We start from the raw sequence: 7,944 nt of genomic DNA, 5'->3' as shown, positions 1-7,944 counted from the left end.
AACCAAGGATCAATTAACTCTGATGCCTACAAATTTGTCTTGCTCAATTTGAATCTGCATGTGTCCTTTTCTTGATGTTCTATATATGAACTTAAAGTGAAGTGATTCTGGAATGATTGTACTTGATGAATCTCATGGTTTGAAGCTCGTTATGTCATTTGAGTCGAGGGACTCTTTGCATGTGCTTCTTGTATTCTTTCTTTATTTTGTTCTTTTCTTTGATTTTTTCTTCTTTGCTCTTTGTTTTTTTCTTTGCTTTTTCTTTTTTTGCTTTGTTTCTCTTTGCTCTTTGTTTTTTCCTTTGCTTCTTTGCTGTTTATTTTGATTTGATCTTTGCACTTAGCATTTAGTTCACCTTTCAGTATCTTCTCTGGATTGATGTCTTCACTCATGCGAGTAGATTTCCTCCATCTTGCCCCCAGTACGGAGAGTGAACCTTGGTTAGGCTTGAATCAGAAGAAAATATCATTCAGGCTTAAATAGGGACACAAAGGATATATTTTCTCCTTTTGTGAAGGGATAATGAACGAATGTTGTTCATCATTTCATACACAGAAGTCCTTACAGAAGAGGTATCCCCAGGGGATAGATTTTCAGGATTAATTTTTATTCACATGAAAACAATGTAATTAATGCTTGATAGAATTATTTTGAATTAATTCTCCTTTTTTTATTCTTGCGCCCAGTATGTCTCAATCGTACAAGCTCAACTTCAGAAAATTGATGTGATATGCCCCACGTTATCTTCTCAGAATAAGGTTCATGTTCAAACGAACAATCTTGTACTAAATGTCTTAGGTTTTATTGGTAGAAAAAATGTTGGTTTTGCGTCTAAGAAGATGATGGTTACTTTATTAACTCAATGAAAGGTAAAGGTACGAATTTGTTGTGTATCGAAAAGATAAAGGAAATGTTTTAAGGTCTCAAAGATAAGTAAGGTCAAAATTTGGTATTTTGGTAGTGACTATGAATTATTTCAGGTAAAAAATTAAGAGATTTTATTTTGGGGTTTTGGACAGGATAAGAAAGGTCTAATCATGCCATATGTCAAAAATCCATAATTCTTGAAGAAGTAAAAGAATACGTAATTCATTTAATATTCGAAGAACTACAAGATTAAAACTTGTTCAATTATTCACCTTAGAAGGTATCATAAATTCAATCAATAAAAGATTAAACAATATTTAAGCCAATATTAAAGACAAAACAAAAACGATTTCAAATAAAACAATGCACTCATTACAAATAGTAGATACAATGCTCTCATCCATCTTCGATTATCCATGCCCCTGAATCCATCAGATTCTGGATCTTGCGCTTCAGTGCCTTATAGTTCTCAACAAAAAGTCTGGAAATTCCTATGTGATATCAACATCATGGACCTCAAGGAATGGGGACTCTTTTATCGGATCATCCTAGAAGGCTCAGTCCTACAACCAGCTGAACAGATTCCCACCGTACTGATTTATTCAAATCTTACTTCTATTCTCAATGTGGTGTCACGTGATCAGGACCACTTCCTCAAATCCTCCATGAACTAGCTCCATTTTTTTATGAAAATGCTTAAAAATGAAATGCAGATTCAAAATGCAAAGATGCAAAGATGCAAATGCAGATGCAAAAATATTAATCCCAACGATGAATATCATAGAACAATTTTCACCATAGATAAAAGCATTCACATTACAAGACAGTCCCTTTTACAGACATGCCTTCGCTTAGATGGTTGAGTCTGAAGTGGATCACTGCTTCGTCTAGGATCTTCTTCCTTGAAGAAGATGCCCCTCAAGCTTTCTGTATCCTAACTCTGTTAATGTCCCTGCGGTGCTGAAGTTAGTCCGTCGCTCCTTGATGACTAGCGATAAAACGATCATAGATGAGAATCTACTATTGGATTACTCCTCGTATCAATGGATCATCATTTTAGTCTTGAATGCTTCACGATCTTCGAGCAAGTATTATTCTTGTACTCTAAACATTTTTAGCCCTCGATGCATGTCTGTATACGCGACTGCTTGATTGAAAACTTTCACATCTTCTTGTGAAAATTTTCTCTCGAATATCCCCTTGCTTATCAACATTTTCTCATTATGTTATGACGATACAATGCAATGCAAATAAGGATGAAAATGACACAAATAAAAGAAACAAAATAAGTTAGTGTACACAAACAAAAGAAAATAAATTAGTTATTATAGGTAAGACAATTGATACAGATAAAAAATATTATTCAAAGATGAATATAACACCTACCCTGTCATGATATATACCCGAACATGCTTTAAATAAATAGCAATCTTACCCGGACATGCTTTCTACCCACAATGATTTATTTCATGAAAATTATCCGAACTGCATGGTATCTAGTTCGAATGTTGTTATTCAAAAACATTTAAGGCAAAAAGGAAAGGTTCAGAAACACTCCTCCTTTGTGTACACTTATTTCAGGTACATACTAACGGACAGAGGTTCGGTATGACTATACCTAGGGTGACTATTCTACAGTTCACTATATGCATGGTTTTGGCTCTAACAGGAAAAGGGAACCCAAATTGTCCTTAATATCGGTACCCCCTTTGGTTGCCAAAACCTCGATCCTTACCCATTACAAGTTTTGAACGGAACGAGTTCAATTCGAGGGGATTCACTAATGTTATGCAAATGCACATGATGTGTGTGAGGAGGGACGTACCTACCTTTGACTCATAATAGAAAGAAAAAAAACTCGACAAAAACTTGAAAAGATCTGAAAGCAAAAAACTTAAATGTTAGTATGACAATTAAAAATGAAGCAGTTAAAAACTTCAATAAATGAATCATAAGTTAACTAAAGACTCAAACTCATAATTTGCGCCAAACGACAATGTGTAAGCGACTTACAGCCTGACTCTCTAAAAAAGGTCCACAGCAGAGTCGCCAAGCTGTCATAACCATTTTTTTCGAAAAAAAACAAATAATTATTATTTTAAATTGGATAGAGTCGCCATCGACCTTTGGGTTAGGTAAGTCGAATACCTAAAAACGTCTTTTAAAACAATTTTAAAGAAAAATCATTTTTTAAGATGAAAACTGGTATGTGTTTACCAAAGATTTGTTTTAAAAGGATTTGGGAGTCAGTTATGCGTGGGGAATGATTAGCACCCCCACAGTGCCCAAAATTGGTATTGTGTCACTTACACATCATCGTAAATGGTGGAAATTACAAATCGAATATAAAGTTAAAAGATTATATGTTTATTGAACATTGATTAATTTTCTTCGAATTAATTAATTAGAGAAAATTCTTTAACTTGAAAAGAAATCTCGATATTAGCAATCCTCCGTCGAGAAAGCTATTTCAACTCTTTATTATTCGTAAAGAATATTCCCTCTTCAATAAAATGCTAATCGAATATAAATTGAAAATCGATGTTTACATACAACAAAATAAATTGATTAACTAAAAACGTGAATCGAATACAAATTAAAGAAATTTGAAGTTCACATTCACATAAAATATAGTAATTTGTTACTTAAAATAACATATATTGCATCATTTGAACAAATTATTTAGTATAATATATTCGACTTATTTCAAGTCCCTATGTCGTTAAAATGTCGTACCGGATTGCACCACTTCGACCAAGTGGTACTTTCTACACTCATTCTACGCATACATGTTCTTGAAAATAAAATTGAACATTTCATACATAGATAAAAATATAATGGAAATAAATGTAATTGGAAATACAAATGTTTACATTAAATGGAACTAAACACATTATTTACATAATACAAATAACCACATAATATGTAAAATACATTCGTACATAAATGACTAAAATAAAAATAATTGAACATTACACACCAAAATGAAATCATCAAAATATAAGTATTTACAAGACTAAAATAAAACAACATAAATTAAAAAAGGCTAAACAGTAAATTCATAAAGTTAAAGGACCAAAAGAATAAATAAAGAAACTTAAAGGATCAAAAAAACAAAAACAAACATTTAAAGATCCAAAATAGTAAAAATAGACATTTAAGGGATTAAAATAGCAAAAATAGATATTTAAAGGACTAAAATAGTAAAAATAAAATCTTAAAAGTTTAAATAGTAAAAATAACAACTAAAATGACTAAAACAGTCATTACAAATAAACTAAAGCGAAGATAGCAAATATTAAACATTATAGACACTAGAAATAGAAAATAACCCATAAATAATATTTAGGACTAAACTGCAATAAACAAAAACATGAAGGCCGAATCATAAATAAACCGAATGTAAAACAGTGGCTAAAATGAAATATTTATAACTAAAGTGACCAAAGTCAAACATTGACAATAATAGCAAAATAATTAAAAGCTTGACTAAAATACAAATAAGAAAACATTAGTGCCCGAAATCAAATAAATGAAACTTCATTAAATGGATACAATATGATATTACAAAGCATGGGGACCTAAAACATAATTTTCTCCTTAGAAAAACAAATGGCGAGGTTACAAAACAAGGGACTAAACAAGCATTTCCCCCTAAAAACTCAAAAACACGGAGAATGGGTGCCCAAAACGGCACTGTTTCGTGTCATGAATAAATGCCAAACCCAAGGCATTTTTTCCCATAACCCCCTTATTTCTCTCCATTTCAGAAAAAAAAAGAGATAAAGAGTTCTAAAACTCTCTCAAAATCCTTCACTGGAGTGAGAAAGTCGCCCCCTATCGGTGGCAGACACGGCGGCTCACGGTAGAGCCCACGATGGCCAGAGGGACCAAACGATCCCAAAAGCATCCCCTCACTCTCAACTCCCTAAATATCCCCCTCTCTCGGCCTAAAAATACCCCCACACGCTTAGATCTAAAAACGAAAACCGATAGGTTTACTTCACGTTGCCGCTAGACCCACCGTCCGATGGGGCCACCGTCGGGATACGTTGATCTCCTCATTGCCACACACCTATTCACCGTTGGTATTCGTCTTCCAACCGTCGAAGCAATCGTCGTCGAAGACCCGAAGGTAAAATCCCTTTTTTCTTTGTTTTATTTCCCTATTTTTTCTCTTGATTTCCCCGAATATCTCCCCTTGATATTTTCTCTGTCCCTTTGCTTTTATCCTTCTCCTTTGATTGACGGCTTTCAATAGGTAATAATATCCTAGACTTAGGATAAGATTTTTTTTGGGATTTTCTGACTTCTTGATTAATTTGGTGCAGGAAATGGTCAATGTTGATGATGTGTTTTGATCGGCTCTGATGGTAGCTCGAGAAGTTCGGATGGAAAGCTGAAACGCCAAGAGTCGGTGGCTAAGCTAATGTCCATTAGGGTGAAACCCTAGTTTCAGGGCGATTTGGACCGTTGATTGGGTCTAGATCTAACGGCTTGTTGGAGGTGGTACTGGGAAATCATCAGAAACCCTAAGGAATTATGGGTTGGATGTTGGGCCTGGATCTCGGGCCAGTTCAGGTCGGGTTTGTTGGCAGCTGGGTCATCTGGATTCTAGTTGGATCTGGGTTATGTTATTGTAAACGGGTTGGGCTTTTGGGGCCTGTATAAAATGTGTAAATAAAATAATTAATAATAATAACAATTATAATAATATTTATTATAAATAATAATAGAATAATAATATTTTTAGTCGATCCAGACAAAAATGGGTGTCTACAGATGTCCCTCTTTGTATATTCTTGTGTTTACAAGAATAGGGAAAAGATGAAAAAGACAATCAGTTTTTGTTCGGTTCTCTTTTTTGGTTTAGAATTTGATGTGTTTGTTTTGTGGGACGACACGGCTCATATGCGATGAAGAGGTTTGGTCGTCTAAAGGTGACACGACTCCTACGTGATGAGGAGATCTGGTCGGGGATGACACTGCTCATACGTGATGAAGAGTTCTGACCATCTTTAGGAAGGGTGATAACACGGTTCCTATGCGATGATGAAGACTGGTTATCAGGGGTGACACGACTCTTACGTGATGAAGAGTTCTGGCCATCTTTAGGAAGCCTTCTCCTTTTGAACCCGCACCCGACCCGAATTCTGCTCCCAAGGACAAGTCTTGGATCGATCAAAGGACTGAAGAAGAACTTGAAGATCTCGAAGATGATCTGGATGATGATCGTTTCCTTGAAGAATACTGGTTTTATTTAGTTTTTTATTCAATTAATTGGATTTTTTCTCGGATTTAAATTTGAGGTTTAAAACGTTTAGTTATTGGGTTCAGAGGTGATTTTTCTATTGAATTAAATTGGGTTTGGTTTAACTGAAGATATTTGTAATATTTGTGACAAAAGGAAAGTTTTTAAATGAATAAGTGTAAACTTCTGTGATAAACTTTAAGGCTGATTATTATTGGTTCTTCATTTTGCATCAAATTCATGATTTAAAAAGTTGGAACATTTTCCTTGAGACTGTTTTCCTTTGCTCTGGATCTTTCTAATACATGAAAAAGTTAAACATATCTGTGTTGGACGTATATTTGAATCCGGCTCTCACACTCAAGCTTGAGTAAGATAAATGTTCATTGATATCTATGTTTATGCATTTCATTGGAAAAGTAATGTTGATTTGATAGAAAGAAGAGGCTAGCTGAGATGAGGGAAGCAGCTAAGGTTTCAAAGTATGGATCAGTGATGCAGATTTCAGGATCTGATTTTGTCCGAGAGGTTTCACAAGCTCCTCAGGATGTCTGGGTGGTTGTCCATCTCTACAAAGAAGGGTATTTTACATTTGAAATATTGCTTGCTTCTTATACAGTTATTAGTCATCTAAATTGTGGCAAATTCGTTTGCATTGAGAACTTTCTATTCTGTGTTCATAATGTATTAACAACTATTGTTTCTTTTTTTTTATGCTTGCTGATGGGATTTTATTTGCTTAGTACAATATTCAGTGTTTCCTGTTTAACATTTGAAGTGAACTATATAAATAGGATTTTTTGTAACACTTGATCTAATAAAATAATATAATTATACGACTTATGAACATGAAACTTTAAAATGCTTGTGCTTGTTGAAAAATGTGTGCTGATGTTTATTGTATTTTTATTCTTTGCTTTATTGTTATATCTTATTAGATTGCCGGAGTGCGGGCTGCTTCTACGGTGTTTGGAAGAATTGGCAGTCAAATACCCTGCCACAAAGTTTGTCGAGATAATATCCGCCGATTGCATTCCTATTTACCCAGATCGTAATCTTCCAACTCTCTTGGTGTATAATAGTGGAGCAGTAAAAGCAAATTATGTTGGTTTGCATAGTTTTGGCCGGAGATGCACGCCTGAAGGTATGCTTCAATGAAGGGATTCACTCTTCTCCTTCTTCTTCCTTTTCTCATTTTAGAATCCGGGTTTTAGTCCAGTTGGTTCATGCAGTCACCATTAAAAAGATGACTTAGTAGGTATAGGGTTCGAATTTCGGTTATCCAATCTCTTATCCTGTGATGTTTTGGATGCATAAACTAATTGTCAAAATTAGATAGTTATTGAGTTTTTGTTCCCTTAAAAAATAGGTGTGGCCTTAGTTCTTTGTCAATCAGATCCTGTACTAAATGATGGTCAAGTGGGAGTGACCAATCACAAAGGCTGTTCTTGAAGGAGTTCGATGGCGGTTTATCGAAAAAGTTGTTACTGAGCATGAGGATCGGGACGACGGAGGATCGTCGAGTGATTAGATGTTCAGTACATTCACTTGGTTTCTTTCGGCTGGGAAAGATTAATGTTGATAGGCTATTGTAATATCTGGTTTCTTGCAGCTGTTTTTTGTTGTTCTTTGCTGATTTTGATGTTTTCTTATCAATATATTATAACTCTCTCCTCTGGATTATTTATTCACTTCTTGTTCTCTTGTTAGATGTTTTTTTGTTGTTCAGTACATTTAGTGTTGGATCCACCTTTAGTTCAATTATTTATTTATTTTATTAATTATGCTCACTATGAAATTATATTTGCGCCTATTACATACGGAAG

At 34.4% G+C, this 7,944-nt stretch overlaps 1 pseudogene; it reads left to right on the top strand.

Annotated features, from left to right (window-relative positions):
• The first annotated feature begins 4,897 nt into the window (after positions 1–4,897).
• On the top strand, positions 4,898–7,683 carry LOC120136506 (annotated as a pseudogene).
• The last annotated feature ends 261 nt before the right edge of the window (positions 7,684–7,944 follow it).

This window comes from Hibiscus syriacus, unplaced genomic scaffold, assembly GCF_006381635.1.
Source record: "Hibiscus syriacus cultivar Baekdansim isolate YM2019G1 unplaced genomic scaffold, ASM638163v2 tig00110633_pilon, whole genome shotgun sequence".
NCBI classification, from domain to species: domain Eukaryota; kingdom Viridiplantae; phylum Streptophyta; class Magnoliopsida; order Malvales; family Malvaceae; genus Hibiscus; species Hibiscus syriacus.
Note: the sequence above shows the minus strand (reverse complement) of the source record. Positions and strands in the feature narration are given on the sequence as shown.